Source organism: Ambystoma mexicanum, chromosome 5p (assembly GCF_040938575.1).
Source record: "Ambystoma mexicanum isolate Mex_15411 chromosome 5p, UKY_AmexF1_1, whole genome shotgun sequence".
NCBI classification, from domain to species: Eukaryota; Metazoa; Chordata; class Amphibia; order Caudata; family Ambystomatidae; genus Ambystoma; species Ambystoma mexicanum.
This window is the reverse complement of record NC_090930.1, coordinates 965,311,357-965,324,775: the sequence shown is the minus strand read 5'-3', so window position 1 is coordinate 965,324,775 and position 13,419 is coordinate 965,311,357.

Below are 13,419 nucleotides of genomic sequence, written 5' to 3'. Positions count from 1 at the left end.
GGACCCCTCCTTTTCTGTTCGTACAAGGAGGCCATACAACATACGTCATTAAGTAGGTATAAGAGTACTGTGCGTACAAAATGTCCATACACATTACATCATGACGACTGACCACCAGAACAAGTGCATTAATTACCCATAAGTTAAGACTGTAACCTCTGTGGCACCCATGGCGGCGTGCTAATGAATATAAAAATTGCCATTGGGAGAAATAATACGTTCACGGCATGTTGTCAATTTCAATGTTGCCTACCTATACCTGTGTGCTTTCACGAGTTACAAATTTCCTGTCCACTACATGGACTGAAGTGTTACAAATTTCCTACCCACTACATGGACTGAAGTGCTATCGTTATTACCCCCCACATTTACTGTACGTACAAGGTGTCCATAAAAATTACATCATGACGGCCGAAGAACAAATGCATAGATCACCCATTTCTTACTGTCTGAACCTTTCCCAATGCTCTGTGACACAGCAAAATAGGTTAATGAAAAAAGCATGTGTACGCTGGTTGTTGCTCCGCTTTCCGCGGATTCAAGATGTCGGGTGCATCCAAACCATCTGACTCAGAACATGTCTCGCAGCAGCCAATGGGCAGAGACGTCGCGTGTACACGGTCATGACGGCAGCCCCTTAGCCAATCGGTTTCTTGTTAGTCGAACAAACAGGGAAGTGTGACCGCGGAGCGAACATAGATATCACTAATTATTTCAGACCTACTTTTTCATAATTATAAATAAACGTACTGCACGTATGGTGACAAAATGTACAAAAACATGCTTTCTGGACCAAACCCCTGTACCTGCCGCAGATTTCGTCAAAATCCGTCCAGCGGTTTCACCTTTAGCCGTGCGCAAAGTTTTCCCCCCATTCAGTCTATGGGAAAAAAAAGACGTTTTGGGACCCCCCCTATAACTTCACTCCCCCTCGACGAATTCTCACCAAACTTTACAATAAATTTCAGAGTGGAACATATACCCCTTTTGCAAAGTTTGGTGAGGATTCGTCCAAGGGGAGCAGAGTTATAAGCCGGCCAAAAAGTGCTCTTCCTATGGAAACAGCAACTTAACCATAACTACATGGCCACTACCGTGGCCATGTAATACGGTCAATTGTGAAAAAGTCAATTGTGACCCTTTAAATTCGGTCAATTGTTCATTCGAACAATTGTAAACAAACAATTTGGGTAATGCCCTTGCATCAGGCCGCTGTGGGTCCCCGCACAACTGTTGGTTGTGTGCAGGTTGGGGAGACAGTGTGGGAGCAGCAGATGTTGCATGCCACCATCCAACATGGCAATGTGTTGGACACAATTTCAGAGAGCATGGATAAGATAGCCAAGACCATGACCCCACCAGCTGCATGGGTAGAGCAACAGCTGTAGGTCATGCAGTCCCCATGCCGCTCCCACAGACTGCGCATGGAGGCCAACATAAAGGGCTGATGGGCTGATTTGAGGTGTCTGAAGGAGTCCCTGCATGCAGTTGCCCAGGCACACAGAAAGGCCCTGAGGCGTGATATGGAAGCCATGAGTACTGCAATCCATGAAGAACTCTCCGTCACAAGGACAATGCTCCACGGGGAGATGGATGCCTCCAGGCAGACACTGTCCAAGCATCTCAATGCATCACGGGCGAGTGTGCATACAGACTCTGCGGCCATCCGTGAGTAAGTACATGGGGACCTCATTGCCCTTACTGTGCTGGTGCATTCAACAGTGTCACGGCTGGCTGTGGCCACTGAAGTCCTGGCCTTGGCAATGTATGGTATAGGTACAACACCACGACCACCTGCATGTCAACCGCAGGATGGGAGACCCAGCACAGACCAGCCTCCTGGCCCACTGTTGCCATGAGGTCCATGGGCCCATGGAGGGGATTTCTTTTTAATATTTGCTTTTCCACTCATGTGATTATTGACATGAATCCGCCCTCTCCCCGTCGTCCCTCCAGGACTGACTTCCCCATGCCTTCTGAGTCCAGGATTGACATTTGTTTCTTTTGGACATGACCAGTATGGTTGTATTTTGTTTGTTTTTTACCCCTTGATTTGGCATGGACACTTTTTTCTTGTTTTTCATTAACCCTGGCCAGGATGGTTGTAAGTGTTTTTTTCACCCTTTCCAAAGTGGACTCTTTTTCTTTTTTTCTTTTTTTCCTTGAGATATGTTGTTGCCCTCTCAAAGACATTATGAGTGCAGTTGTGGACATAAAGCCATGTAAAGTGGTGTCAACTGCCATGGCTGCCTTGAGGTCGACAGGATGGCATGTGCAGGTAACAATGGGTTAAGGGAAATGTGACACATATGTGCTGTATGCATGATTGTCAACTATGACTGCAGAAATGCAATGTCCCATACTGTTGCAGTAATCCTGATTCATCCGGTGACTGCACTCCATGGGAGGCCCACCCTGAACCCTTTCACATGCTTAGTCGCCATGACCTCTGCCAGACACTGATCCTCTTTTCACGAATTTGGAGGTACAGTTTCCGGTGGAGGTGATGAGGAAATCACATCATGCCAGCTCTGTCAGCAGGTAAGCAAGTTCACTGTCTCTCGTGTCGTGTCTGTATTATTGTAAATGACTGTGCAGATTTGTGCCTGCACACATGCATGTGTTTGTATGTGAAGTTACACTTCTATGTGGGTGCATTGTTTTGTTCCGGTGGATGCACATTCACAATTGACGCAATTAATGGAAGTGATTGGACAGCACTTGTCACACTTTAGCCATTGCCAGTATTTCAAACATTCTGGATGTTCATACTAATTGACGGCATGCATTCTCTCTGCATCTGCACGCTGTGTATTTTGGTTCTCCAACACTTGCCTCACTGGCCGTGATCAATTTTTATTTATATATTGTGATGATTGCTCCTTACTGCCACCATTCTACTCCCTCTGGCCCCATGTTACCTACCGGGCCCCGAAGGTGTACTCCCTGTCCACACCACTCTTTGACCTGTGCCACTTCCGACTCCACTCCCTTATTCGCTTACATGACCTGCCCTGCTCCTGTTCCACATGTACCACACAAGTCCATTGTCAGGTCTACTCATCCTCAGCTGCACCGCTTCATGACATGGGGCCTCATTACGAGTTTGGAGGCAGCCATGCCCTTAATAAGGTAATGGCTGCCTCAAACTCGGTTCCGGGTTCCCTGAATGGGGAAATACCAGCCCATTCTCACCTTGGAGGGCCCGGTATTTCCCCATTCAGGGACCCGGACCATCCCCATTCCCATTTGAGCCCCCATAGGGCTCAATGCGAATGGGGAGCATGCTAACAATGGGCCCGTTAATGACGGGCCCGTTGTTAGCATGCTGGGCCGCTCACAGGACCCGCTAAGGATGTCTGGTAATACCAGGCGTCCAGAGCGGGTCCCGCGAGCGGACCTCTTAATAGGGCGGTAAGGGGTTAACGGCTCCGACACCTTTACCGGCACCGTCACCCCTTACCGCCCACCTCATAATGAGGCCCATAATCTCTGGTGACACAGTTCTGGGCATTTGTGTACATTGACTCCACATTGACTCCACAGGACAGGATTCTCACACTAGATCTATGTAGGGTTTGTACAGATATGCACATGTGCACCCCTAAAAGACTTTTTCTGTGTTCCACCAATCAGGTCTCTTAATGTACATTGTTTGTTTCTGTAAATTGTCTACTCCAGGATGGGTTTCATGATTTTTTTTTTTTTGCATTACTTGTTCATCACATCCAGCACTGTGAGTGAGTGCACAGTGTGTGTGCACATTGTGGGCCCATGCATGTGTTACATCGTCCACTCCCCACAGCTTATTTTCATCTGTTCTCCCTGTGTGACTTGCAAGTTCACCCTGGGATCAATGCAAACTTACTGGGACGGTCTCACACAGAGTGTGTTGTCTGTAGGGGGGTGAGTGAACAGCTGCATGTTGTCCTGAGGTCCATTTACAGTGGTGTCCAACAGGGGATCCATTGGTTGATGTAGGTTATGGGTATGTGGTTGTAGGCACTTCTTTGCGTGGATGTAGCATACATGGGTCTTTTTCTGCTTTGCATGCCATTGTGGGTGTTGTCTGCAGTTTGTCTGATGTAGAGCTGCTGAATGACAGGTGCCCATTCTTTGGCAATCTCCTCTTCTCCATCACCAACGTTTGACCTTCATGGCCGCTCTCCTCCTTGCAATGCTGTTCGCGTATTCCTCTCTCTCTCTCTCTCTCTCTCTTTCTCTCCCTCAACTCCACTGTTAGGCAATCGGTACTGTGTCCTGTCTTCCTCTTGCACTTTGTCATCCTTCAACACTGGGTGGTCCATGCCTATTTTCTTGTTCCATGCAGGAGTTGTAATGGATGTCCAGTATGTTTATGTTGATGCAATGCATGTCTTTGCAATTTCAAAATGTTTTTTTTTCAGGTGGGATGCAGTGGATGCAAGCCAGGTGGGTGAATGGCACTCAGGGTGGCACTTGTGTTGTGGTTGGTGCCAGGGAGTGTAGCACTGTGTGGGGTTGTTTTCTTTAAACTTGTATTGATGTGAGCAGGTCCAGCTTCATGGGTGCATGTGAGACATGCTAATGGTAGGCTGGTGTGTCTATGCATGCTGTTTTCTCAAGACAGTTAGGGTGGCACTGGTTGCGGTCTCAGAGTCGTGAGGAAGGCTGTTACTGTAGGGCCTTTGTTGTTGTATTGTCATGAGGGTGGCAGGCCTGGCTGTTTGTACGCTTTGACACATAGTGATGATAGTGATGGGGAGTGTTTCCTTGCACTTTTCACATGTGTCTTGCCTGCCAAGTGGCATCCCATTAAATTATTTTTAATAGTCATGTCTACCCACATAGGCAGTCCAATCATGGTCCTTCTTCCCCTTCTGGGGATGCTGTTCCAAGACAATTCCACACACAGAACAGCATTGCTGGCAGTTTGTGAGATACCATGTTCACCACAGACACCAGGCACAGATCATTGGCCAGAGGTTGTTGGTTGCCATGGTTAACATGTCCCATGCATGGTACACTGGCAGACGTTTTGGGGCCTGTTGACAGCTGCGGAGTGCATCTCAATGCTCCCTTCAGTTCAAAACACATTGGACCCAATTCATTACAGGCCCAGTGAAGTCTGCCTTCCCTGATGCCTGCTCCTTTTTGTGTGGCAGTGTCCTTGGCCTCTGTTGCTCATTCCTTTCTCATGTCTGCTTGTCTCTTTCATGCCAGTTGCTTCGGTGCCCTGCCTTCCAGTATGGGAGCTGCCTCAGATCCTGTCTTCTGTGCAATTGGTGATCTTTTTCAATCACATCGTCTTGGACTTGACATCAACAGCTCCCCTGCCAGTGTTTACTGCCACATTAATCAAGGGAAGCTATATCATGGCATTGGGAGTGCTTCCAAGGTGATCCTGGTTTTCAAACCCCTCAGTGGTTTCTTTTTTGGGAGTCCTGTCACTGTCATACTGACTATCGCCAGATCACTGTGTTCACAATGTCCCATCCCCTTAATAATACGTAAGTGTTACGTGGTCCTTCACTACATGGCACTCGGGCAGGCAGCCAGTGTAGGTGCTGTGGGTGGGTAAGGTGTCACTGTTTGGGATGTTCATATTGCATTGGCATCGGGTGAAGCAGGGGGCAGAAACGACAATACGGCCTTGGTGATAATGGGCACCTTTTACAACAGCATTGACCTGAGTTTCAATTGGAAGAGAATATTCAAACAGGACACCAAGAATATAAACCACCTTGACTGGTTCAAGGGCAGGTCAATAAATCTCTGACCAGGTGAATGAAGAATTACTGGCTAGGAAGTCACATCCTCAGAGAAGAACCTCTGACTGGCTGTCATGAAGACCCAGTCAGTTGGCCCTCATTCAGGCCTGGTTCAGAAGTCCTTTTCAGTCCCTAAAGGGGTGTTACCTTACTGTTTATTTACTTTAGTTATGTTTAAAGGTTTCCAATCCATTGGTCAGTCATCTTCTTTGAACATTTGCAGTATTGTTTCGATAAATTGCAATACTGCCAGGTTTAGCTTGAAGGACTCCCCCAAAAGCATCCATTCCCACCACATTAAATCTTGAATTATTGTTGAGTAATTCATAATTCATATGTGACTGCACGTAGTTATCTCGCAAGATGAAAAGGGCAGGACATGAAGTCACTAGGTGGAAGAAAGTTTCAGTCACCCCTGAGGATTTACAAAATCTACAGTAGAAGAAATCTTCACTTATAAATGTTCTGCTTAAGTCCACTTCTCTAGTCACTAAAATGTTCAATCGCACTCTAAGTAACAAATTCCTATAGTGAGGTGAAGGACATTTTATAAGATAACGTGGAGGATGGTTTAAGCCTTTTCATTCCATTTCCAGGCATGGTTTTAGTGTGTGCAAGTTTCTCAGACGAACAGTTTCCACAAAGTCTTGTTCTTGAAGTCTTTTTTTAAATTTTCATTGGATTTGATATTAATTTGTCTTTGTCCAGATCACAATCAATGAGAATTGCCTCCATTATTGCGCACCATTTTAATAGAGGTTCATTTTTTGATGTGTCAATTGAACTTAATATTTCGAAGGAGGATCCTTTTTCCGCTATTCTATATTTCCTGTAGAAAGCCATCGACTTCCAGCAAGCTATTGATGCTACAGACTGTAATCTCAGTTCATGCCTGATGGTGGCAATTGCCAATGAGTTGGGAAGCTTCAAGACTTTCCTCGAGCATAGTCCCTCTAATAACGCCCAGACCTTCCATGACCTGTTTAATATGCCTTCACAGCCATATGTGAGAAACACAGTGGCCTTTTGTCGATAGAATGACAGAAGAAGGGCTAGTGAAAATGTGTCATATTTGCTGGCAATTTTCATTCCTTGAGCCGTGAGCCATTTGGTTTTAGCACGGAAGAAGAGATAGTGTGCTCTATCATCAAGATTTCGATGCATGACCACTCATAGGAACCCCATGGATGATACAACTTCTATTTGCTCTTGCTGCACCCACCAGAAGAGTTCTTTTCTTAATCTCTTTTTTGCAGATGTCATACTCAAAATATTTTACTTTCGGACATCGGCTTTCAAGTCATTAGTATTTAAGAAATCATTAATATGGGTCATTCTCCTTTGTAGGCCAACTTGTGTAAGGTCCATAAAGACTAAATCATCTCGATATAAGACCCAGGGAATGGCAGTGCCATTGATATGATATGGTATGATATGGCATTTATAACGCGCCTATACACAAGTATTTCAAGGCGCGATGAGGCAACGGGAACAAAGGGAGGACGGACAACGATCCTACTAGACCAGGTGTCATTCAGATTGCGCAAGTGCGTGGGAAGGGGGCAGGGACAGTGCAGTAAATTGCAAAGATAATAACCATAAGTAAGTAGCAGCCAGCATGTGGCAAGTGCATGGATAAGTGCAGACAACAGGTGTCAAGGGCTGGGAGGGGGACTGCAGGGATACAGAAACAGTCCCCAAGTGTGGGGGTTGCAGGTGGGCAGTGCAGGTGGTGCCGAGATCAGAGGATGTCAAGGTAGCAAGTGCAGTTCTAGTTCCAGTTAGGTGGTCATCAGAGGAGAGGAGGAGAAAAAGCAGAAGCAAAGAGAAAGGTTTTGAGGTCCTTCCGGAACCAGAGATGATTCTCCTCAAGTTTAAGGGAGGCAGAGAGGCTGTTCCAGAGGGAGGCAGCAGCCGAGGAAAGAGATCTACCACCAACTCGTTGCTTGGAGAAGCGACTGACCCTGAGGGAGTTGGAGGTGAATGAGCGAAGAGCTCGAAAAGGAAGGTATTTAGGAAGAGAGAGCTGAGGTAATGAGGTCCCAAGCCCCAGAAGGCCTTTTGGACGATGCAGAGGGTTTTGAACTTACTTCTCGCAGCCACTGGGAACCAGTGCAGAGATTTCAGTCCTGGAGAGATACAAACCCTGGGCTTGAGGCCAAGGACAAGTCTTGCAGTCCTGTTCTGGATAAGTTGCAGAGGGCGGAGAGTAGAAGCAGGCAGATTTAGAAAGAGGCTGTTGCAATAGTTCAGCCTAGAGAGTACCAGAGCTCTGGAGACAATGAGTTTCTGGGGGAAGGAGAGGAAAGGAAGAATACCTCTCAGGAGGTGCAGCTGGTAGTGTGACTTCTTAGAGACGTCAGAGATGTGAGGGGAGGAGAGAGTAGAGTCGAAGATTACCCTGAGGTCTTTAGCCTTGCAGGTGGGAGCAGGAAGAGGGCCAAGAGAGGCTGGCCAGAGAGCTACAGGGATGGAGGGAGCTGTTGTGCTGATGAGGAGAATCTCAGTCTTACTAGTATTAAGGCAGAGATCATTGGTGGCACACCACTCCTGGATAGCAGACAGACAGTCAGAGATAAGGGAGGGAGAGGATGAAGCAGAGGGTAGCCTGAAAATGAACTGGGTGTCATCCGCATAGCACTGAAAGTTTGGGCAGAGGGCGGCGATGCGGTGGGCAAGGAGTGCCAGGTATTGGTTAAACAGCCAGGGAGAGAGGTTAGACCCCTGGGGCACACCACAGGTAGAAAAAAAGATATCGGAGAGGAAGGACCCAAGTTGGACCTGGGAGGGTCAGTCAGAGAGGAAAGAAGTCAGCCGAGCCTGACCAGTGATACCCAGGTTCTCACGGAGACGGTTGAGCAGGATGGCATGGTTGACAGTGTCAAAGGCAGAAGAGAGATCAAGCAAGATGAGTACGCAAGGGTTGTAAAAGTCAAGGTTGGAGAGCAGGTCTTCACGGATGTTCAGGAGAGCAGTTTCCATGCTTCTGGCAGCTCTAAAGCAATACTGATGGTCATGAAGACAACCAACAGATTCAGTGTTGGAGATTAAGCTGGGAGATGGCCAGCTTCTCCAGGAGCTTGCCCAGGAAGGGAGAGATGGAGATTGGGTGATAGGCGGGCAGGAGGGGTCGGCAGAGGGTTTCTTAAGAAGGGGGTGCACAAGGGAGTGCTTCAGGGGGGATGCGAAGACTCCAGTGGCAAAGAAGTGATTGCAGAAATCAGGCAGGAGCCAGGGAGTCGATGTGGTCCTTGATAGTTTTGGAGGAACTGGGGTGAACCTGATTCAACAAGACTTTCCTAGATCGGACTTGTCTAGAAACCTTGTCTGCAGAGAAAAGGGGAAAGGCAGAGAAGGAGGGAGGGGGTGTGGCTGCAGAAGGGCCAAAGGAAGAGCAGGGAATAGTGGGACAGAGGCGATAGGAGGAGATTGATGACAGGATGTCCTGAGTTTTTGAAATTAAGTGAGAAGCCAGTGCCGTGCAGAGGGCCTGGGAAGGGACAGGAGAGGTGGAGACTGCGGCAGGATTGGCCAGTTCCTTGCAGATTTTAAAGAGTTCAGCTGAGTTGTTACATGCCGCAGAGAAGCAGGCTTGGATATGAGCTCTCTTCTTGGTGAGGATGGAGAGCCGCTACAGCCTTTGCAGCAGGCCAGTTTGTCAGAGGATGAACATGAAGCACGCCATTTCCTCTCGGCCACCCTGCACTTGCATTTTAGGGTGACGAGGTCTGAGTCATACCAGGAGTTACACTTGGCTTTGGGCTTCAGGCGGATTCTCATGGCAGGGGCAAGGATATCAAGAGTATTGTATATAGAAGAGTGGAGCGTGGAGAGGGCTGTGTCAGGGTGAGAGTCAGCCAAAGGCGGAGGTGGGGGTGAGAAGGTGGCGGCGAAAGCCTCAACTGACATGCGCTTCATGGGTCGGTTGACCGAGAAGGTGGGTGGCAGTGATGGAGCTGGTGGGTGGCAGTGATGGAGGTGGCCTGGCCTGAGGGGTAGGGAGGGTGAGGTGGGAGGATAGGAGAAAGTGATCACTCCAGGAGAGAGGAGTGGAGAGAGGGACAGAGACGGGAAGGTCTGAGGAGATAGAGTGTGCCCTGTAGAATGAGTTGGGCCAGAGGGGAGAATGGTAAGTGAGAGAGAGTCACAGAGGTCGCAAAAGAGTCCAGAGGGGGGACAGGAGGCATCCAGGTGGATGTTGAAGTCTCCAAGAAGGAGGAGTTGAGTGGTTGAGGCCAGGAGTGAAGTGCAGAGGTCCACCCACTCACAGAGGAAGGAAGAAATCTGACCAGGTGGCTGATAGATTGTAGCCACAGTAAGGGAATGGTTAGAGGAGAGATAGAGCCTGCAGACAAGGCATTCAAAAGAGGAGTAGGTCTGCATAGGAGTGACAGAGGCAGGAATCCACTCAGGGAAGATAAGGGCTACACCCCCACCAGAGCGGTTGGACCTGGGCGTGGAGAGGATCTTGGAGCTGTCAGGTAGGAGCGTGTCAAAGCTAGTAACAGAGCTGGCCATGAACCATGTCTCAGTGAGACCGAGTACATCGAGGTCAAGTTCTTCAAGAAGGCAGCAAATATCAGAGGAATGTTTGACGACAGAGCGAGAGTTAAGAGTGGCAATGTGGAGAAGGTTGCCATCCTTGAAGTGCTTCCGGGGAGGGGTACAGATCAGAGGTATGCCCTGTGGAGGTGTTGAAGGAGCATGAGAGGGAGCAGAGAGGGATGGGGAAGGCAAGGTAGCCATGGAAAGGGGAGGGGGACAGCCGGAGAAGAAAGGAAGTTGATGAGGTCCGGGAAGCGTCTATCAAAGAGGTGAAGGTTGACCTGAGTAAAAATTAATGATGACCTTAGAGGAATGGAAGGAGGCCATTGATATTAAGTGTAAAAGCCCTCAATCTATCCTGCCATTCACCTAGGTCAGAGATGTATAAATTAAATTGCATCGAAGCTAGGGCACATCCCTGCGTTAGGCCTCGGTGGGTCATGATCTTTTCAGAGAGAGTGCCAGTGGCATTGAATCTTATTTGAACTGTTGTTTCAGAGCACAAGGAACAAATCGCATCTAATAAATCTGCAGGACAATTCCAATTGCTTAATTTCACCCAAAAGGTTGACCTGTTGACACAGTCAAAAGCCTGTGGTAGGTCCATGAATGCCATATGAATGCATGACCCCGACTTCAATGCTCGCTGTTTCATAATTCCAATTATAAAGAGATTTAAAGAGGTGCCCACACCTCGCACAAATCCTGTCTGGTGGGGATCCAACCTTCCTGTGTGCATGGTCCAGCTAGTTAAGTCTCGTAATAAAACTGTGGCGAAGTGTTTTCCCATAGAATCTAAGAGTGCGATCGGGTGGTAGTTCTGAGGATTTGCTCGATCGCCTTTTTTATAAATGGGTACAATTATTGCCTCTCCCCACGTAGCTGCCACTTGATTATGAAGAATTTGTTCAAAAACTAGAATGATCATCCGACTCCACTCTTCAGCATTATCTTTTAGGAGTTGGTTGGATATGCCGTCAGGTTCTGCGGCTCGAGAGGAACTAAGCCCTTTTATCCTCGCTTCCAGGTCAGCTCTATCGATTTCAATTTCCCACTAATGAATGCTTGTTTTCTTCCATTCTCTCATTGGGCTGTTTGGGTTTGTTCATAATCACATATGAACAAGCCAAGAAGCCCAGTAACATACACTTGACACTGGTGCAAGGATTTGGGCAGGAAACCATGCACACCCTCTGCTCGTAAACAACACCTTCTGAATATTATGTATAATAGCAGAAGCAATACCTAAACTAATTGAGGAGCCCATTAACTCGAATGAAGAGTGTGCTGCAGAGGAAATATACAAATCCACAAATTATGAAAGTTAAGAAGACTCTCCTGACGGGTGTTGCCCACAAAGAAGAAACAAGTGTCAAGCTTAAGAAAGAGCAGTGAGAATGGAACTTTGTATGGGTCTTTTGACACAGTGCCTTTATCAGAACCATACTTCTCTCCAGTAACCGAGATCACAACTTTTTCTGAGGGCGAGCATACCCTACTTCCACCGCCCACCTGCTCAGATAATACTTCAGGTATATCACACCGATTTCAGTCTACATTCACACTACCGTTTACTAACTCGAATGGGGCCCTGCTTGAGCACCAAATCAAAGGGATACCGAGGGGCAAATCCCGCCAGCACCTACCTCACGCTCCCATCTATCTATTCTGACCTTTGACTTTACCCCATTAGCAGGTTTGCTATTGGACATTAACATGTAACCTTGAGGCCCGTTCCATCCCAAAGAGTTTTTGGAAGATCTGGTTTCACACTCTTATTCAAGGCCCAACGTTAGTCTACGGACAATATTTTCTTATTGTCTTGTCCTCTCCTACTAATAAACCTTTCATTCTTGATTTTTAGAAGGAAAGGAACACTAATATTTACATCAACAGTTGACAACTGCTTTCCCTTACATGTCACAGAGGAACATGTCAAACAGGAGTGAAGTGTACAGCTGCTTTAAATTGTGTAATGTTGCACTCTGTAATCCCTTTCCTTAGAAAGGTGACAGTGACATGATGTTTGATGCTATGTATTTTTTTGTTTTATGCTTAATTTTCTTTTTAAGTATTTGGTGTTTTTACATTCTTAGTACATCCGCTGCCTCACTTTTAGAATACTGGACTGATCCTGGGTTTACTTCATCTTTCTTTTGTTTGTGTATTGCCATGAGTATTTTGCCAACCCACCTAGTTTTTGGAAAGGTCAGCCCCAAACTGGCAGCTGGTAAATAGTTATGACTACTTGCAAAGACAAGCAAGCGTTGTCCTAAACTGCCATTGCCGTCTCCCCTCATCCTAACTTGTTTGATACAACAGTGGCATCCTGACTATTTTAGAATACAGTTATGTAAAAGGCAGTATAGCATGCTTCTATTAGAAATGAGGAATACTTCAATTGCACTTATTAAAATTAAAATTAAATAACACTGACCGCCCCAATAGACAAAATGGCACCATTGTTTATCATGTTCACATTTTGTTTTTTGCGTCGTTCCTATTCAAGCAAAAACATGTAAACCAATAGCTCTTGTTATGACACGCCAACACAACCCACGCGCCACGCAAACGTCTTCTGAATGGCCACCTTACCTGTCTCACGCATTGCCCTTGCTTTTATGTCATAACAACTCATCTTCATTTTACACGAGTCTGCAACCCACAACTCTACAGATAATCTGGACTATAACTCCCATAATCTCTTGTCATTCACTATGCTGGCTAGGGCTGATGGGAGTTGTAGTCAAAAACATTTGGATAGCCAAAGGTTGCAGACTCCTACTCTGCAGTGCTGACACTTCATCCGGCATTTACTGTTAGTATTTATGTTTGCAGAATTTTCAGAAGTGCTGAGCTCATTTTGAATGTTTTTTTCCATAATTATGTGGCTTCAAAATCGAATAACGAGCAATGACCACACGCATGTGTCTATTGCTGACGCGTGCTAATTTAGCTATTATGTAGATGTTTCTGGGCTCATTTTAGTCCTATATTCATAATTTGCTGAGTGTAAATGTTGCCAGAAAATGCATAAAAATCAAGCAAATAATTGTATGCACATTTGCAGCTGAGCAAATAATTGCATTGGCCTTAATAATCTCTACCACTCGTTGCGTAGCAT